Below are 21,583 nucleotides of genomic sequence, written 5' to 3'. Positions count from 1 at the left end.
AGAAGATCAATTCAGCACTGCAGCCTCCCCCTTTTGTTTTGTGTGTTCTTTTGTTTTTCTATATTCATTTAATGAAGCTCTGTTCAAACGGAAAAAAAGCGAATTCTGCGCACAGTATATCCGCACAACCACATATCGACGTCGTTGCTTGCTGGAACACGTGTGTGTAAGTTGAGCGAAAGCGTAAGCTAACAAAAAGAACTAGCGCAACGGCAGACAAGAGGAATAAAGCTTAATGGAAGTGTCAGTCGCCTAACGTATGTACAAAAAGGCCGGGGCTACACACGAGCTCGCAAAGATTGGCTTTCGGGGCAGCTTCCGCGGCTGGACGCGTCTGGGCAAGCGTCTGCACCCGAACAATGAGCGGCCGTGGGTCTCGTGTTTCTCGTGTTTGCATGCCGAGTGGTGACGCACACACACACAACACGAGTAACGGGAGCTGGTGCACGGGCCCGCAGCGCGTCCTCCTTCGCGCTGCAAAAGCACTGCTCCTCGGAGCGAGCGGACCGAGTGGGGGAAAGGGCACGGGACACACGATGCCCCCTTGCACCACCACACTGAGAAGCTGTCGCCAGCGAAGAAGAAAACGAGGAAACGAGCGCCGGGATGAGAGCCTCCACCAGAGTCCCCTCCCAAGAGTGGACCAAGAGGAGCGCGCGGAGTAAGCCGGACAGGCCATCGATTGGCTGTGGCCCTGGCTGCCCGTCGAGATGGCGCCGGCGCTAAGTACGCGCAGCTCAAGTGGGGGTCCCCTGGCCAGATCGGCCTCGGGTACGCGGCCGCGTGCCGCTGCAAAACACGGCCAACCACATCCTTCGGTGAGAGTAGCGGTACAATCGTCCAGAAGGAGGAAGCATTGCAGCTGAGAACTGCCGAACCCGCGTAACCAGCCTCTTCTGTAAAGCTAGCTTTTCCTTCAGCATCGTCGTATTGTGGCTTGGCTGCCTTTTAGTGCCAGAGGGGGGGAGATAACGATCCCCTGCAACTCCGGCATCGCGTGCGTCGTTCGGGCAACTTTCTCGCTTTTGTTCTCCAGGTAGGCGGCACGCGTGAGAGCAGCCTCTCACGCTTTTGTGGGCGCGTCACGAGCAGGCGCCCCTGTATCTGTTGCATTTAGGAAGCACCCCTTTCTGGGCTGCCCCAGCTCTTCCGGGAACAACTCGATACTTCGTAGCTAACCGTCTCTTTCTCAGTCTATACATGTTTTCTCCTTGCGCTCCCGGCAGACGCTGGCTTTCTCCACTATTGCATGAAATCAACTCGCGCCATGCAACAAGGATGAGAACTGTATACATACTCTCCAAGGGTTAGCTCCTGTACGCAGCACAGATAGCCAAGAAAGTGCAAGGAAAAAAAGAAAAGAAAAAGAAACGACGCCGCAGCAGCTGAATTGGAAAGATTACCGCACGCGAAATGCGTAAGCGCTGGTTTGTGCGGTGCTTGGAGTTACCCCTCCGCGTCTCCTGCCGCGCGGTGGCGTTAGACGCATTGGTTATCCGGCGTTCCACATCGCGAGTGGGTACATAAATGGGCCACTTCTTAGGTCGTGTCTCTTGGGCAGTTTTCACACTGAAGCAAAATCTAGGATCCTTGCTTTAAAGCGCGCCCTTCGGGCAGTCTCGCTGGTGCACACTGAACGTCGTAATCGATAAATGTGATTTTTGTGCACTTATAAAGTAAGGGTTATATTAGCTTTGAGTGCATAAATTCTAAACTTGGTAACCCTTACCATCGGTGCACAAAATCACATTTATCGATTACCACGTTCAGAGTGTGATACTACACACGCTGAAGCACGTCTGAGCTTTGCGTACAAACAGCGGTAAATGGTGTATATAAACAGCTCGCCGTTAGTGTTCGAAACAACGGATGGCGCGTGGTCCAGTTGTCTAACACGCTGCGCTGCGGAGCGAGGAGTCGCAGGTTAGAATCCCGGGGGCGCGCTTCGGAAATTTTTTTCTGGATTTTATTTATATATACATACATATATATATATATCCGGGACATGACGGCGACGGCAAAAATCTTCGGTAATGTCCATGTAATTGCTGTCGCAATAATAAATAAATAAATAAATAAATAAATAGTGTGCGCTTTCGAACTCGGGAAGTAAGTCAGGAAGCGTGTTCTACCGGCCTATCCTTGCACACGTCATCTGGACGCGCCCTGCCTTACTGGCCTTCCTCCATCCATGACTGCCCTCAGGCATCTTTTTCACTCGAGCTCTCCTCCGCCTGGCGCCACTGGCGCTCCTTCGCCGCGGTCAGATGCTCGCAGGCCTGCAACGAGTTTGTTACGTGGTGCCTTCGCTTGCTTCTTCTCGTTCGCGCGTTCGGTGGACACTTCTTTGATTAGCCGAAAGCCTCGCAGGCATGGGAACTCAATCGCTCTTCCGTTGAGCCTGCTTTTGACTGCAATCCGTGAATCTCGCACTGTGCCGCACCCTGGGTTAATAAACCCACGTTTGTTCACGAACTGCCTTGTGTGTCTTTTCTGCAACGTGTCGAAGAGTCTACGAACACGGCCGTTACGCCTACGGCCGTTACGCCTCTCTTCCAAGAGATGACCCTAAGTCCGCGCTTCTGGTTGAACAACTGTTGCCGCATGATAGCACCAGTGGCTTTGAGTAGCAGAAATCTGCCGGAGACAGCTTTCTTTTTATCGAAGCGTCATATGTTTAGCCTACTCAACCCTTGGCAAGTGCTTTGGTTGTCCTGAGCCGAGCGCTCTTATGCGCGCCCGGTGCATCTTGGCCGACACAAATTGCCCCGGCATACAATCTCGAGCACCGGGGCGCGTAACGATCTCGAGGACGGGATGTCTTCTCTCGGTTTTTTTTCCCGCTTATATATACCACGTCGCGCTTCGAGTTCATTCGGACATGAATGATAAAAAGGAAGAAGGCCCTCAGTGCTTGCGACAGCGGGGCTTTTTAGGCACCGACTGTCGTCAGCGCCAGTATTCAGCTCACGTCGGTGGCGCGCCGCATCCCTAAAGACTTGCATATGCAAGCACATGCAAAACAAGCGACAGAGGGAACGGGACCACAAATTTTGCATTTTTGCCGTCCTTTTGTCTTCACCACTTAATGCCATTGTACGAAAATGGAAAGCAAGAAAGATGGGAAGTGGAGCAACGAGGAGCACGAAAGTGGGGAGAGGCCGATGAAACGAAAGACCGCCGCCGAGAGCGAGTTCAAAGCAGTTAAAATGGCTCGGTTTTCCGGAGCAAAGTGCTTCCGGTCTCGTGATTGGCCACGACAGCTTTATTCCTCCCCCCCCTCCCCCCACCAGGCGCTCCTTTTTTTTTCTTCCTTCCGTATGTGGAAGGCCGCGAGTATAACGAGGGAGCGTTAAGACCGCGTGTTGGTTGGGGGGGAGAGGGGTATTCGCGGTTGAGCGGAGAGAGTTCGGTCGGGTGGGGGGGGGGGGGGGGGTGTAGGATCCAATTATGGGCGACGTTAAAGCTGCCGCTTTCAAAGTTAGTTTTCTGGCTCGGGGGTTCCTTCGCGGCGGCTTCGAACGCGCGGTGATGCACCCTTACGATCCCGTCCGCCATACCGCCTTCCTTACAGAGTGGCGACGGCCGCGTTAGTGGCTGCGCGCGCCCTGTCAGCCCCGGTCGGCCGCCGACGTGACAGGCGCCTGCAAAATGAATGCGCCACGCGCAACGTGCCATTAGGAAGGAGGGCGGGGTTATGATCCTATGACAACTACGCGATGGAGATGTTGCTGGCAGCGTACATACCGTGGGCCTCTCGGACACTGCGGCACGTGAATTAGCGGGTGAACGGAGAAGGACAGAAACACTTTGCGGGCTGCTTAGAATTCTGGAGGAAAGCGCTTGGCACGCAATAAATACCTTGGCCCCTACGCTCCAATTACATCCTATTACGTCGATAAAGCAGCAAAATTGCTTACAAACTTCGCGAGAACACTTGAAACAAGCGGTGCAACGAGTATTGACGTGTCACGTGCTTTCTCCGTCAAAATTTAGTGGGCATGACGATTACAAGATTTCTCAATAATGCCACACGTAACTAAAGGGTCTTAGAGACGAGAGCATACTGGCTTTATTTGCACTAGATGAATTCACGGCCTTCACCGGGCATCGTTTTATTGGTGACATCTATTAACGTAGTTGTTGTTAACTGTTAGGTGTTAATGCAATGACACGAAATAAACTAATTTTTACAGGCTCAAGGACACCAACGAATATAAAGAAAAGGTAATCACTTAAATCACAAAGTATTATTCATTTAACGTCGCCCTCACAGGTTCCTTAGGCCAGGGTGTTTGGGGCACGTACATTCCTGGAGTTGGAACACGTTAAGGACCTATAATGAAAGGCTACACAAAGATAGACGGGAGATCGCATGTTATATACCCGAGGATAGTCGATTAGAACGTCCTATATGTAGTCTGACTTTGGATGCGTCCCAACTAGATGCGTGTACCTTTGTTCCTTATTCGGCTCTATATGCCTAAACTTGATGCGTGCTCTGCTGTTTCGGATTCGTGTGCGTACACAGCTATTCATCGAAAGGAAACGGTGGCGTTGATAACCGATGTATGACACTTACGGTTGCAAGCGTCGTTGCGGTGTCTTTCCGGTAAAAGAAAAAAAGAACTGTGGAGAGCGGGTTTGTCCGCTGGCTGCTGATTTCGCAATGCGGTGAGCTATGTGGAACGTGGACACTAAGAGCCTCCGGCGTGGCACACCTACACACTGCAGAATGGGCGGCTTCTTCCGTCGCTTATATTATAAAGCGCCCGCTTATGAAAGGCGACACCGCGCCTTCTGAAAGCGCTCACCTTTGGTGCCGCGATGCGCATTTCGACGTGTTTTAGAGCTGACGAGGCTAATGGCGAGACCTCAATGACTGCCTCAATTTCGCGTGAAGTGCTTGCGGATGCTGATTGCGGGCGATCTCCAGCGCGCTTGGACCGATGTGCATCCGCAGTTTATTTTAGATTCTTTCCATGTCTTTTTTTGTTGTTTTTTTCGCACTGTTTCCGCAGCTCCGCCCGCAATGGGGGTTCCTCGCTGGCGAATAGGGTGATGGCATTAGTACTTCTAGAAAACTCTCGGGGCAACCATTGCACCAGAATGCCCAAAAGTGGTATTTGTGACTACATTGCTGTTTCGTTGTTGGCGTTATCCTAGTTGTTTATTTCTAATACAAATGTTTTCGTAGATTTACGGAAAGAGAGATAGCAGTGAGGTGGGCAAAACCGGGGGCATCTACAAAATACACGTGCATTAGCGCCCGGAGACAGGAGCGTATACGGGCGCTATTTTGTGATAATCTCTTTAGATGCGGATGTAGCTTGCATAATGTTTTCACGTATATGGGATTGTTGTTGGGTAGTTGTGACCGGAAGCGAGTGTAAACGCGCTTTTGAAAAGGAGCAAGGAAAAAGAAACGAAAGAAATGAGCCAGATAGCAAAAGAGCAAGGAGGCAAGCAACTCGACTGCCTATTGTGCAGCGCACTTGAAGCATTTCTATGAACCTGCTTTACAATTCAAATCCGGAGCTCTCTCTCTTCCTCTGTGTGGGATGTTTGTGTGCATTCGTGTGCTATAGCGTGTTTGTGGCAATTTACTGTGCTAAGCAGTTATGAGCTATAGGGCGCTTCCAAACATCGCTCTCGAAGCCTGCTAAACGGAAATATGTTAGGATAATCATTCTCAAGTATGCGTTTGCTCGAGCCAGGAACACTGCGGCTTTCAAGCACAACGATGCGCTAAATAAAAAAGAACAAGAGAAGTGCATTTTCAATGCAGACAAGCACGCACACTTACAAACCCGCACATGCAAACTCACACACGCGCACATACAGCTTGAAAAGTATAATTAAGACATGAAACTTGACACGCACATTAAACTTGACAAGTGTAATTCAATATTAGCAAACGCCATCAATTCGACAATGTAAAAGACTGTTAGTCAGTTGAGCGGGCTTCCCCAATATACGACTGTGTGTTGTAGGTTGTCTCCAAGCTCCCACTTCTTTTAAGCGTACAAACACCGAAAGCCTCCGTTCAAACCGAAGCCTTGCACCATATAAATTCGGTCGTCATATACCGGATGTTTTTTTTTAGACAACACTGTATTTTATTTAAATCACATGTCATGGATTGGATTACCGTACTTCTTCAGCTCGACTGCTCCAAGTGAGGGGTTTTCTCGCGGGAGAGATCCAAATACATAGTCGGCTAATTGACAAAAGTTCACTATTTTTTTTCACGTATTGCAATTCACAAATCGCAGCCGGTAAGTTCTCATGCGTATACACTTGAACTACTTTTCAGGCTGACCCCAGCTTCTAGATATTCATTCCTAAAGTCTACGATGAAATACGTGGGCGTTCGTGTTACCTCTGCGCATAAATTTGCAAAACGGCGGTTCGGTTAAAAGCTAACTGAAAGAACAGGGGATTTTTACCGCAAGCTCGAAGGCGCATTTAATAGAAATCCGCGTCAACCTCTGGTTTAAGTCGATCTGGATACGCCTTGAAAACTCACCGACGACACTTCGTAAATTATTATAGGTTATAAGCAGTGGCGTAGCCAGGAATTTTGTTCGGGGGAGGGGGGGGGGGGGGCTCACGTTGCAGCACGACTTCCTCATTGAATTTTTAGAACGACTAAGTATATGAATAACATTAATTAATTAATAAATATTTCATTAATTGATGGATTAATTATTAATTAATTAATTAATTAATTATACCCTCAAAGGTCCCGTATGGGACATTACATGAGGGGTGGGCGTCATAAAATGGCGGTATCGATGAAGGTGTATGTTAGGATGTGGTTGAGTCTGCTTCCTGGATGGCATTTTTCAAGCGCGCAAAATCGCGGATGACTGCTGCTCCGTTCGGAAGGTCATTCCAGTCTCGGGCGGTGCGCAAAAAGAAGGACTGCTGAAATGATGTGGTGTGGGCACGTGGCGGAATCACAGCATTTGGATGACTTGTGCGATGACCTCGATGGACCGGCTGGATGAGGTGGTTGTCACGCGGGGTTGAATAAAAGAATCTGTGAAAAAGGCAGAGACGTGCAATACGACGACGAAGAGCGAGGGTAGAAAGATTTAACTGGGATTTGAGGGCGGAGACGCTCGAGTAGCGGGAATAATCTGAAACAATGAATCTGGTTGCTCGGTTCTGTACTGACTTATTTCGATATGATTAGTTTGGTGGGGGTCAAAGACAGCAGATGCATACTCAAGTTTTGGTCTCACAATGGTTTTATAACCGAGTAGTTTAACGGAAGGTGGTGCCATGGAAATGTTACGGCGTATGTACACGAGAGCGCGGTTAGCGGAGTGAATTATGTGATTTATATGGTCGCCCCAAGATAGGCCACTCGAAAGATGGACGCCCAGTCATTTAATCGAGTCAGTAGCATCTATATGACAGTTGTTGATTGTGTAAGTAGCCGGCGTGTGGTTTCGGCGACGATGGAAAGAAATTAGTAATGTTTTTTTCGCATTAAGGGACATCAACCAGGTGGTACACCACTGCTGAATGCGTGAGAGGTCATGCTGTAGAGAGGAGACATCGGTGGGGTTATTTATAGGGCGGTAGAGGACACAATCATCAGCAAAAAGACGGATGTTAGATTCAACGGAAAGCAGAATATCGTTAATGTATATTGGGAATAAAAGAGGCCCTAGGACGACGGTACCCTGGGGCACGCCGGACAAGACATGGGAGAGGTCGGATGAGTGATCATTAACATGCACGAATTGTTTACGGTTTGTTAGGAATGCTTTAATCCAGTTAAAAACATGCCGATGAAGGTTTAGACGCAAGGTTTTTAGAAGGAGACGGTAGTGGGGTACCTTATCGAAGGCTTTTTCAAAATCTAAAAACAGTGTGTCAATTGGGATGTTACGGTCCATATGAAGGTGAATGTCGTGCAGGAATAATGTTAGTTTGGTCTCGCATGAGTGATCTTTACGAAAGCCATGTTGGTTTGGGTGAAAGAAGTTTACGGATGATAAAAATGTAGCAACATGAGAAGAGATGACGTGTTCCATAATCTTTGAACAAACACTAGTGAGCGAGATTAGTCGGTAGTTACCTGCAAATGAGCGGTCACCTTTCTTGAAGACTGGAATGACCTTCCCAACTCTCCAGTCTAATGGGACTTCACCTGTGTCGAGTGACAGCTGAAAAATGATTGACAATATGGAACTGCATACATGTTTAGTATTTTTCAGAATTTTGGCGTTCATCTCATCTATACTGTATGACGAAGAGTTCCTTAATTTGTTAATAACTTTTACAATTCCCTCTGGATTGAATTCAGTCTTTGGCATTGGCGGAAAAGCAAAATGCGGAAAATCAGGAAGTCCGTTGTTAGGTTCGTTAGTAAAGACGGAACAAAATGCAGAGTTGACGGATGGAACGTCGCAATCGGCAACGGGCGATCCAGAAGTGTCACAAAGAGAGAATGTGGTTTTGTCGTCCGGTTTCATAACTTTGCAAAAGCGGCGTGCGTATGTACATGTATTTCCATGTACATACATTGTCACTGGTATTACCATTAACATGTATTACCAGTGACAATTTGTATTAGATGCTGCAAATCACTTCTTGAATGCTGCCCTCTGTTAAGAACGAGTAAGAAATGTGTTTTTTTCGTAACAATATTATGTTGGCATGCCCGCAAAATCTTTCCAGGAATAACTGTCTTCAATTTTTTCAATATTTTTTTTTGTGTGTGTAACAGGTACGGCAAATATCACGTAAACTTCGGAAATGCATCAGTTTTGAACTGAAGAAGCGCCTGATAACAAAAAAGATGAAGTCCACAAAAAAACCAGGACGAGATCAAATATTTTAGTATAGATTGTTTACGCAAAATGTTGATCTTTTTGCACAAATGAGGCTGCCAGGGAAAAGCAAGAATGGGAAAGTACACCTCGAATACAGGCAAAACATAAGTCACCGGAAACAGTGCGCAGTATGCTTACGCAAAACTTGACAAATGTACATTTAAATATGCAATCAATAAACGGAACTAAGCAATGATCACTATACATAATGCCCAACTGATATGTCCTTGGGCCAAGCTGCTGTCTCGGACGCACCATGTGGACAGAACTATCAAGGAAGAGCGCAGAAATAACGAAAAAAACTATTTCAAAACTGTTTTAAAAGTGCGAACCACTATTGTGCACTAAATATAAAAGGAAGGTTGCCGCTTCTAGTTCAAAAAGCAATGAAGAACAAAAACGACAAATGAAAGTAACAAACAATGCTGCTAGTACGGCTTCCCAATAGTTGAATTTGTTTGGTAACGCCGCGTATGCCGACCTCTCAGTGAACAAGGTGAAGCTGTCGATTGCTGGTAATGTCCACCTGATGCCCGCATTCTTACGTTTATATTAGGTCACAGTGTTAACTGCTAAAAGGTACCAAATCCTCACGGCTTTAAAAGGTGGTGAACAATAATACTGCGTCAGAATTACGGGCTCATTGACATAAACTCTGGAACAGCAGTCTTTTCCTTTCGTTTGCGCTGATTTTTGTCCTGCTCGGTATCAAAGGACAAAGTTGACCCAGCGAGGAAGCTTAGCAAAGTGGTTAATGGCTTCCGACACGCTGATGTCGACATTTCTGTGGGCGTACAGAAGTGCCTGGCCAACCATGCGTTCCTCAGATATCGTGGAGCGTAAGTAGTTCTTAAGTAACCTCATGCTTGAAAACGTTCTCTCTGCGCTGGCAGTGGTCACTGGAAGGGTGACTAGAATCCGGAGTAGCTTGTGCACATTCGCATAGAACCTGCTGTCGCAATGAGAGAGGGCATCGGTTCTAGTACTGAGGCGCTGGTTTGCTGCTTTGTTCGCCCACTTTGTCCACCATAGTCGCAGTTCTCCAAAACCAGCCCTCGTTTCGACGTGATGCGCAAAAACGGTCAGAAGATTTTCTGCTCCTTTCTCCCGACCATCTTGCATTGGTGGTATTGCGGATGGTACAAATAATGAAAAGTCCTTTAGAAGTGCCCCGTGCTTTTCGAACCGTTGGTTTAACTGGGCTAGTACGTGGTCCATGAACGGAATGAACAGGGCTCTGCGAAAATATTCTTCCGCGCTTTCGAAGGCATTGCTCCCAAGGTTTCGCTTCCGGACACCGGCTCGACGGCTGGTGATCTCCACATTTAGTTTTTCTGCCAATGCCTGCACTTGTGCAAATATTTTTGAGAAAGAAGCATTCGTGTTCTTGCGGTCACTTTCAATTGTCTGCTGTACGAATTCTATGTCGTCAATGGCAGCGCTCATGTCGATACTCCTCGTCTGCAGCTCCTTTAACAGTGGCAAAGTCAGTGCTAACACGTGCTCCGTCACATGCAGGCTTACAAGCAACGCTGGTGAAAAGAGTGCCAACGTTAGACTGTTTGCCTGCACTGGACTTTCGCCATTTCCGTTAAACTTAATTTCCTCTAGTAAATAATAAATAAATAAATAAATAAATAAATAAATAAATAAATAAATAAATAAATGAATAAATAAAAATGAAAGCACTGCATCGTGCTTCTCGGCCCAGCGCGTTTCGCATAGTCCCAAAAGGCGCTGCCTTGTAGATTCAGGACAGCTCAAACTTATCATTTTTCGCAAAACGTGTGAGCGGCTAGAAGATTTACGGAAAAAGACTGACGTCGCCTTCAGACTCCCAAAACAGTTTCGAATGTCTGTGATGGAGCATGCCGCACACACAACTAGATTAAGAGAGTGACACGCTCAGTGAGTACATAGAGTGCGGCTGGATATTTCTCACGAACAGCAGCTTGAACACCATTCGTTTTGCCGGCCATCGAACTTGCACCATCGTAGCCTTGACCACGGAGATGCTGCATGTTAATTCCCATTTCTATAAGGAGCCTTATGATGGTGTCGGCGAGGGCCCGGCCATTTGGTCGTGAATTGGCACAAAGCCTAAGAACACTTCTTCGATTCCGTTCGCATCCTTATTAAGGTACCTTGCACAAACAGTAAGCTGCTCGATACCAGCAACATCTGTCGTTTCATCAGCAAATACGGAGAAGCAGCCTGCAGCGTTTACTTTTGCAACTAGGCTTTCCTTGATGATTGCAGCAGAGATTTCTATAATGTGGTTTTGTACATATGGAATAAAATATGAGGCCTTATTTGGGCAACTTTCCAAATGCTTTTTTAGATCTGCGTCACCACAATCCGCGCGCATGCGAAGCAGCGCTCTGTATTTGTAGAGGAGGCTGTGCTTGAATCCATGGGACCACTGTCTGTATGTCCACGGAGAGCCACACCTTGCCGCCCGCAAAAGAGAACTGTCTCAACAATAGGCTGTAACTTCCTTCGGGTTTCTGTTATTTGAATTTGCCTGCCATGGTCCAGTTGATCAACAACACTGGGCACACATCCTGAGAAGGTTTGAAGAAAACTATCGGCTACCAGATGAGCGTCAGTGTGATACTTAGTGACTTCATGTGCACCGAAGACTTCGAGGGCGTTCTTCCACTTTTGAAATGGCTTGGATACGAGGGCTTTAGTGCGCGCATGTTAGCCCTTGCCAATCTCACTTTTGCTAAAAAGGACACACACTCGGCAAAACGCACCCTCTTGAAGCGCTGAGTGGCTAAGCCATTGGTACCTGTCCAGCCAAGCCACGTCAAGTCTGGAGAAGCATCATGGCTCCTCCTCTGCAGCCCTTCAGTAAAGAAGCGAAAGAGGCGTCTATATTCCAGTGGAATGCCCGAGGCCTTAAACCCCGCATTTCGGATATTCGGCCATATGTGTTTAAGAATCAGTTTCCGATTATCGTCATTTGTGAGCCACGCCTTCACAGTGCGATACGATTGTCTAAATATGAAGCTTTCAAGTCTGCTACCTGCAACGACAGTAGTAAAGTCATCGTTTTTATCAGGTGCGAACTCACCTATATCGAGCATCCAGTACCACCTGATGACAGCAACCAATACGTGTGCCTTACTGTTAAACGCAATGACCTGACGTTCACACTAGTAGGCGTATATATTTCACCTTCAGGCCGCTTTGACAGTGCAAGATTAAGCGCTATTATATCGGCAACACCTGGACCATGGATTATTACCGCCGATTTCAACGCTCATCACCCATTGTGGGGAAGCCTGAAGACAGATCGTCGGGGACGACATGTATCCTCGTTCGCGTCTGACCATGAACTATACTGTTTAAACGACGGCAGTCCTACGTTTTTACGGGGTCTGACATATAGCACCTGTCTCGACCTAACTTTTGTGTCACGTAGCCTAAGTGCCAAGGTACAGTGGTTCGCGGACAATGAAACCCATGGAAGTGACCACATCCCCACCTATCTTAAGATCAAGGGCCTAAGCAAGTCGCAGATCACCGCCCCTTCACGCATCGATTGGTCCAAGTACAGATCATCCACAGAGAAGCGGTGCGAGGAAAATCAAGAAGTTTCTCTTGAAAGCTTAGAAGACATAATCAAAGCGGCTACTCAAGACGCTTCATATAATTTCACACCTTCATCGCAGTTTTGCGAATACGAAGTGGAATTGGAGCGGCTCCGAGCAATCCGTCGTCGTGCTGAACGACGATATAGACGCACAAAATCCATCTATGACTTGAGGGAGGCGAGGCGTCTGCAAAAGAAGATTCAGCGTCGAATCAACGCACTCCAGTCGCTACGATGGAAATCATTGTGCGAGTCGCTTGATCCCCACAAACCCCTATCGCAAGTATGGAGAATCGTCCGCGGCTTACGAACATTGCCACAACAGCACCGCCCTTTCAAATGCCTCGCTCTCCACCAAAGTCGACGCGAAATTGATGTGGCAGAAGACTTCTGCGCCAGAGTTGCCAATAAGGGTTCCGGGATCACCCTGAGTAACCTAGGAAACGCGCCGATGTCCAGAGATTCCCGGATGGACAACCTGTTCTCTGCAGAGGAGCTTCAGGCAGCTTTGGCAGCATGCAAGCGTTCGTCATCACCAGGACCTGATGGCGTCACCTACATGGCCCTTTGTAACCTCGGACAAGCAGCTCGGCGTGCCCTCCTAGCGGTATACAACGACTCGTGGTGTAACGGATTGGTTCCTCCTTCGTGGAAGTCCAGCCGACTTGTCCCCCTGCTCAAACCAGGTAAATCCCCTCTGGACTTGGCCTCCTATCGACCCATCGCGCTTGCCAGCTGTTTTGGAAAGGTGATGGAGAGGATGATACTGACTCGCATAGAGTGGTACCTGGAGCATAACGAGATATACCCCAATGCTATGACCGGCTTTCGGCGTGGACGGTCTTCTATAGATAATGTTATTGACGTTGTCACATCTGTGCAGCAACGAAAAAGCATGAAGAGATTATCTGTAGCAATGTTCTTGGACGTGAAAGGCGCATATGACAATGTATTGCATGAAGCTATCCTGAACGCCTTGGGTAACATTGGATTGGGGGGCCGCGTCTATCACTGGATCTACAGCTATTTGAAGGACAGAACCTTCTTTGTTCAGACAGAAGATGGTGCAACAACGCAACATTGTACTTGTCGCGGCGTACCTCAAGGTGGAGTCCTGAGCCCCATACTTTTTAACCGAGCGGCTACAATGACGGCAAACTACCTCCAAGGACGGGGACTGAAACTGTCGTCAGAAAAATGCTCAGTGGTTGCGTTTACGCGCAAGGTAATGACCCCATACGTCATCAAAATTAATGGGCGCACGATCAGCTACGTGAAGACCCACCGTTTCCTGGGAGTAATCATAGATCGCGACTTGTCCTGGAGCCCCCAGATCGCCTACATGAAAAAGAAGCTCGCCATGATCACACACGTCCTAAGGTTTCTTGCGGGAAAATCGTGGGGTGCATCTGTACGAGCGATGCTTCAACTGTATACTGCACTACAGTTTACCTGTACTGGGCAGGACCCGAAGAACAAACTTACGCGTACTCCAGTCGATTCAAGCTCAACCACTGAGGATATGCCTTGGGCTTCCGAGATGCGCGTCCTCAGCAGCAACTGTCGTCATCGCTCGTGATCACCCCATCACAACGTACATCCGCGTCGATGCTTTAAGAATGCACATAAGACATGCCGCCCGGATTCCATCACACCACCTCGCCTCACTTCCAGCTGCTAGGCCACATTCTGCATTCAGCGGAATTATTGCTTCGCATAGCGCAGTGATTCCCACGAACTTCACGCACGCAGCAAGACCGCCGTTGCCGTTGTGGTGTCTACATCCACTGGAAGCCCTGATAACCATTCCCGGTATACAAAAGAAAAAAACACTCGTCATATCTGGCCCTACAGCAAGCCACTCTATTGTTTCTGCATGAAAAACACAGTGGACGCCTTCACATTTATACTGACGGTTCAGTTTCTTCTACAAGCTCAGCAGGGGCAGTGGTCATACCCGAGAAATCCGTCACCATAAAGTTCAAGACGTCGCACTTGACATCATCGACGGCTGCAGAACTCACCGCCATCCGTGCTGCTCTAGAGTTCTTAGTGGAAGAAACGCCACAGGCGTGGTCAGTTTTCTCTGACTCCAAAGCAGCGCTCCAGTGCATTATGTCCCCATATCGTCATGGACCAAATGAACAGTTAGTCGCTGACATAAGACTGCTTCATCATCGCGCCATTGAGAATCACCACAGCCTAATCTATCAGTGGATACCGGGCCACTGCGGTATCTACGGAAATGACCGTGCTGATGAGGCTGCCCGATCTGCCCATGATGCTCTCCATTGTGCAGCTATACCGCTGTCAAGAACGGACGCCGCAACAAGGCTTCGTTCCCATGCACGTGAACTGACACTGACACAGTGGAACTCGACGGAATTTACCAACGCCCGTCTTCACAACTTGGACCCGAATCTACAGCTCCGTCTTCCGTCGGGAATAACTAGAGCTGAGGAGACGCTCCCGTGCCGCCTGTGGCTCGGGGTGGCCTTCACGAAGGCCTACTCATTTCGAATTGGAATGGCCAGCAGCCCGACATGTGATAACTGTAGCTGCGAGGAGACAATCGCCAATCTTCTCTGTGAGTGTCCTCGCTTCAGTGCACAAAGAGAAGAACTGTCCAAAGCGTTAAAGACACTTGACAATCGTCCACTGTCGGAGGAAAAGATCTTAGGACACTGGCCGAAACCATCCTCGGCACGGAAAGCTCTGAAAGCGTTATTGCGCTTTTTGCGCAAAACTAGTCTCATAGACAGACTTTAAGCAGTGTCGTTTATCGAACTATTGTTCTTTTTTTCTTCTTTTTTTGTAACATCTCTTTTCTATCATCTTTCACTCTCCCTTCCCCTTTCCCCAGCACAGGGTAGCCAGCCGGTCTGAGAACTGGCTAACCTCCCTGTCTTTCCGTTTTTCTTCTCCTCCTCCTCCTCCTCAAACCACGTAAACCTTCGTTTCTGCTTAAAATCGTTCATAGACTTAAACATATAGCATGGCGAAGGAATCCAAGGAGAAGCTAGCAGTTGATGGTTTGTGTCATCATCCACTTTTGAGCCATCTGTGTAGAGCCCGACATCAAACTTGCTTAGAACTGCTATTTTGAGGGTCAGAAAAAGATAAATAATTAAATAAATGATAATCAGGCTAGAGCCCAATAAATCCCACCACCCGGGTGACGCCACTGGTTGGTGGTGTATGAGAGCACGAAAAATTTCGGGGGGGGGGGGGGGGGGGCTGAAGCCCCATAAGCCCCCCCCCCCCCTGGCTACGCCCCTAGTTATAAGGTAACTAATAAGTTTGAAGTAATTAGTTGATTACAGATTCAGATTTCTGGGGGTTGATATCCACTTATGCTAGTAATCGCGCTCAGCGACTACAATATGGCAATACGGCCTCTTTTTGAACATCCTCTACCAGGCGTCTCAAACACGCGGCCCGCGGTTCTTTCGCTAGCGGCCCGGCCCACACATGACTTGCCTTTGTCCTATATTTTTTTCCCTAATGAACAAGTCGGCTCTTCGGTCGAGGATGATCGATGAACACCTGCGATCGACCATGAGGATCGTCTCCGCACATATTTCTAACACCATATTTCTAACACCGTGCACCTCTTCAGCTTTTAGGAAATTATGCCTACTGCGCCATAAGCTTAACATGCATCCCATGAAGTGAAAGCTTTGGTCTATACCACTTTTATCATATATATAGGCCCAAATTAGAATATGCGCGCGTTATTTGGGACCCCTTCACCAAAACCAGCATTAATGCTCTTGAAAGGACACAAGGAAGAGCCATACGTTTCATCTTTTTCTAAATACGGCTAAGATTACTGTATATCTGAGCTTTTACGCTTTAATGGATTTCAAAGGCTACAAATCAGGCAAAAAATATCACGACTGAAGTTCCTTTACTCCTTATGAATCGTAAATTTTATATAGATCCTAGACCTCAGATAACCTTTTCTGAAACCAGTGAAACCAGGAAAACCCGTCATTCCCACCCCCTCACTCTCTCTCCTTATGTTGCCAAGACTAACCTCTTTAAATGTTGCTTTTTTTCCCCCGAACTATTCAGGAATGGAACCTCATACCTTGCCATGCACTAAACTCGCCTGAATCAATTCAGAATTACTTTCTCACTATTTCCTAAGCAACTTTTTTCATTATTGTGCTATTTGTTGCTTAGCTTCCTTCGTGTCATATTTTAACTGTTGTCCGTGTATTTCTTGTGTTACACCTTGCCCCTCCTGCTTAGGCCACATGGCCTGGAGTATGATGTAAATAAATAAATAAATAAATAAATAAATGAATGAATAAATAATTAAATAAATAAATAAATAAATAAATAAATAAATAAATAAATAAATAAATACAAGGAAGTTAATGTGGACGTTCCTTCTTTTGCTATGTGGGCAGCACTACCCAGACGGAGGACTCAAAGGGTATGTGTACGGGCTAATTCGTATTCCACATTAAACTTGCGTACAGCGCAGGTAGAGACGCTTCCTGCGCTGTACGCGAGGACTAACAGAAACGAACACACACACGTTCCTTCTCTCGTCGCAGCTAAGCATTGCCAGATATTTTTAACAAGCGTGCTCAGAACTTTAGCAGTTATTTTGTGCTTCACAAGGAATAGAGTTGTGTGAATTTCCTAAATGGTACTCGCGTTACTTTCTCGCCTATTGCGTTTGATAATGATTTGTTCTGGTACGCTGCCCAGACGTGACTGGTCTCAAAAATTTCTTTCGTTAAGCATCCCATGCGGCCACCATGGGTTGAAACGTAACCGTGGAATAAAAACTCGATACTTCATAATCGGCGTCCATGGTTTAGCCATTCTGGATTTTCGACATGTTTCTCGAATCCTGGCGCCAAATCCCTTTCAGAAATGACCCATATATGAGATATGAGAAAGGCATTTTTTTCAAGTGGGAACATTAGCTGACATTTTAACCCACCCCCCAATTAAACCTTCCGCACTGTCCCGGCCCTTGTGGGACTAAATTTCGTGACTTCGGCCCACTAGTTGATGTGAGTTCGAGACCTCTGTCCTATAGTGTCCCAAAGAAAAAAAAAACCCGTGTAATATCTTGTGCATGTATCGCTGTACAAGTGTTGCGCTTTTGGAGTGGTTCTTGGCTCATACGTCTTAAGGGTCGGAGAAAGAGAGAGAGAGAGAGAATAAACTTTTATTTGGAGCAAGCGCGCTGTGCACCCAAGGTGGGCGGCCTCCTTATTCCAGGTAGCCGCGGGCCTTCGCCATCTCTCGTGCCCATTGAACCAGGCTTCGCTGATTCTTCAGGTCTGGGTCCGATAACTTGGCCTCCCACTGCTCTTCGGTCAGCGTAGCGGTGCTAGGGTTTTGTATGCATCCCCATAGCATATGGCATACAGTGTCCGGGGCATCACAGTACTTGCAGATGTACGAGTGTTCAGTCGGTGAGATACGGTGAAGCAATATACCGTGAACGTGTTTGTTTGCAACTTCCTGAGGGTTACTGCCTCTTCCCTAGTTAGGCTGGGGTGAGCTGGCGGATAGGTTCTTCGGCCTAGCCTGTAGTGCTGTAAGATGTCGCTGTACTTTTTGGGTACACCATCTTTCCTCCTAAGTGCGTCCTGTGGGAAGGCCCGGTGAACATGAGCTCGGGCGGAAGCGTCGGCTGCCTCATTTCCCATCAGGGACTCGTGACCCGGAGTCCAAACGATGTACGTTTCTGGTAGGTTCTCCTTTGCTGTAGCTGTGAGTATTTCTAAGGCTTGCCTGGAAATTCTTCCTTTCTGAAAATTTCGACAAGCTGGACGGGCTACACTTCGAAGATTAGGCTATCCTGAAGCCATACAACAATGTGCTGAGAAAAGGCCTATCCCAGCAACAATTCGACAGTACATCTCGTTAAGCCGCATCCCACGAAATATACATCCTACCTACCATCTAGGAAGAAGAAAATCCAGAATAGAGAAACTGCGACACGACTACGGCCGAAATCCGGACACAAGATACACTGATGCAGCAAAATATTCAGGAATCCCAGCCCATGCTGTGAGCGTAGTCGAGAGTAAAGGAAAAGAAAGAACGGTAGCTAGCATCTTAACTACGGAAATTGATACGGCTGAAGAAACAGCCATAGCCCTCGCCATCTCAACCTGTGCTGAGGAAGCAATCATACTAACCGATTCACAAGCAGCTTGTCTTAAGGGTCGGAGAAATTAAAATTTTGTCATTTCACTGATAACCCAAACCACTACTCTTGCGCGCTTTCCGGGGCACAAATTGGCAACAATTAATTAGTAAGCGGTGCGCAAGGATGTACAAGTGAAGATCAATCTTGAGTTCTGCTTATGCAATCTTTGGTTTGGCTACATGGATGCAGGGTTGCTCTATAGGCCGCGTAAAAGGGCGCATAGAAGTGGAGCTTGTTAGTTCATAGTCGTCGCATGTATGAGCTGGGTAGCGTCTGCTTCTTGCTTTATTGCCGTAACCACGAAGCATGTATAATAACATCGTCTTTTTCATCTATTTTGCAGATGATGCAGTAGGAGAATCATTATCGACAAAAATGGAAATAAAGAGTTGAAGCAAACCGCGAACGAGAAGGCTGCAGAAAAGGAGGAAGGGGAACGTACGGTTATTGAGCGAAGATTAAAATGAAGATTCCCTCCAGCCCTGAAACCGTGTCATAATACATTCAAACTGACGTCATGCAGGCCAATAGCGTAATCGTTGAGCTCAGTATTGTTAATGCGCTCGGTGTCAACGAGCTCGTAAGGTATCGCGGCCTGGCCTTCTATAGAACGGCTAAATGTCGCAAACTCATCAGTCTCCTTCACATCTTCTCTACGTCTCGTTAACAGAGAAGGAAAGAAGGAACACAAAAGGGAGAAGGCAGGGAGGTTAACCAGACAGCAGTTCCCTTGGCTACCTTACGCCGGGGGAAAGGGAAGGGGAGTGGAAAGATGGGAGAGACAGAGAGAGAGGGGGGGGAGAGCGAGATAAAAAAAAAGAGAGGAAATGATCAATAAATGCGCTGACACATATGTGGCGGTGGCACTGTACAATAGTCACAAGCGTTCACAAAGGCCAGCGTTAATAGAGAGTTTGAGAATTGGGGACCCAAGACACTGGGTCCCCAAGCTGCGTTGGGTAGGTTGCTCTTGCGATCGGAGGAGCAGCAGAGTTTTAAAATTGGCTCGAACGTAAGTTGCGTTGGGTCAAACGCGCGGGGCGCCACACGTGGCGAAATTAAGATCATGTGAGACGCGGGCCATACTTCGGCGAGGCCCGCGCTGCGCCTGCGTCGTTTCGCTGGCGACCCGAACGCCTTGGGGACCCACGCTAGTTCCCAATTTCTGGGTCTTGGGTCAACGCGAGCGCAAGAGCCAAAGAATGGCTTGGGTTCTACGCATGAGCCCTGGCGGCTCGCAAACCTCTTGGGTCCCCAAGCTCCTTGGGGCCCCAATTATCAAACTCTCTACTGTCTTTAGGAAAAGTTGTGATGATACGCTCACAGAATGCGTCTGAACGGCGAGCAAAGCGAGTTTCAGTTTTTTCCGGCCTCTCGCTGCTGTATCAGAACGAAATTGTGAAAGTGTTTCTTCATCCTTTCGGTCGTATGACGTGCCCCTGCAGGACGCAAGTGGGCGTCAGGCAGTAAAGTATGCTCCGTGGCATGTGTATCCTTATATAAAGACAAACGTGGGCAGCTGAAGAAGCACGAACACGAGTGCTCGTTGCTCACATGCCCGCGTTCCTTTCGCCCTTCTCGTCGTTCTTTAGCGGTAAACGTGCCATGCAGTAAATTGATATTAATTACGCCGTGTGTCAAGTTCTTATGAATGAAATATGCTCATGGCGCCAGCGTTTAGATTAAAACTTGAGCGCCTAATGGAATGCTGCGGCGCACGTTGGCATGTACGTTTTTATGCCATCGTTTTTCGCCTAATTTCAGGCACTCTGCGTCGGGACGATATAACAAAAAATGCAGACGCCGTTTTTCGAAAGGCTCGGGCGATATAAAGAGTGATTCCGAGAGCGAAACGCGTTCGCCGATGAAGCACGCTAGACTGCGCGATGGTCATCCGCTATATATGCTGTCACATAAATATTTCTCAGGGTGAATGGGTAAGCCTGAACATGTGGGCTTACGCCTCGTACGAGCGCATTATTTCCATGGCGATGCTGGTACAGCGAAATGTATAGAAAGAAAATAGCGAAAGGCAAATTTTTCGGGCGTAAGTGGAAGAGCGCGTTTAATCTCGTAACCCAGAATGCGCGTTAAATTATCTATCGAGAGCTCTGAGCATGCCATGCTTGTCGGCTGGTACCGACGTATGCGTCCTTATAATCTTCTTCTCAGCTTCTGCGCACTTGTGTTTATATTATGAGGTTATTATGAGTGCACGTTTTAGTATTGTTAACCGCCTAATCAGCACGTGTAACCAGCTAATGAGATCAATGTACCGCGCCGACAGATCCGTAAGCTGGGCGTCTGTCACGTTTTATCCTACAAAGTGCCATGGTTTCAAGACGCAACCATTCGTGGTGTTGGCCGCTTGATTTGCTTCCGTTGTGCTTTTTCTCTGTGGTTCGGATACAACTCAGTCCTTTTCTTTTCATTCTTATTTTACTTTTAAACATTTAACCTGTAGTCGACGATCGCTTCACACTTGAAACGCAGAGACACTGACTCTGCCAGCTCTAAAAATTGATCAACAAACAAACTGCCTGATAACTGCAGCCCTTTTTCATTTGTGTATGCATATAATAATAATAATAATAATAATAATAATAATAATAATAATAATAATAATAATAATAATAATAATAATAATAATAATAATAATAATAATAGGCATTGTCGGATGGTTGCTATGTTACATGACCGAACTAAAAGTTGGAAATTTGGCATGGCTAGTCACCAAGTGATGCAACCGACATGTTTAGCGAGAAGCCTGTCTGCGCAGTTGAATGGCAACTTACTAACTTAAACGCGCAGCATACAACTACGTTATTTATACCCATGTTAAACGTAAATAAAAGTTTGCCAAGCGGAATATGTTGTTTGTTTCGATTTGTATTTCCTGACTGCGCTTTACAAAAACATCAATCCTGCTGCATAGCTAACATA

At 47.3% G+C, this 21,583-nt stretch overlaps 1 protein-coding gene across 1 annotated transcript in view; it reads right to left on the bottom strand.

Moving 5' to 3' along the window:
* The window catches only part of LOC119402299 (uncharacterized), a 141,513-nt gene that overhangs the window by 24,145 nt on the left and 95,785 nt on the right, over positions 1 to 21,583 (bottom strand). The gene's annotated exons all lie outside the window — the stretch shown is intronic.

Source organism: Rhipicephalus sanguineus, chromosome 1, assembly GCF_013339695.2.
Source record: "Rhipicephalus sanguineus isolate Rsan-2018 chromosome 1, BIME_Rsan_1.4, whole genome shotgun sequence".
Classification (NCBI taxonomy): Eukaryota; Metazoa; Arthropoda; class Arachnida; order Ixodida; family Ixodidae; genus Rhipicephalus; species Rhipicephalus sanguineus.
Note: the sequence above shows the minus strand (reverse complement) of the source record. Positions and strands in the feature narration are given on the sequence as shown.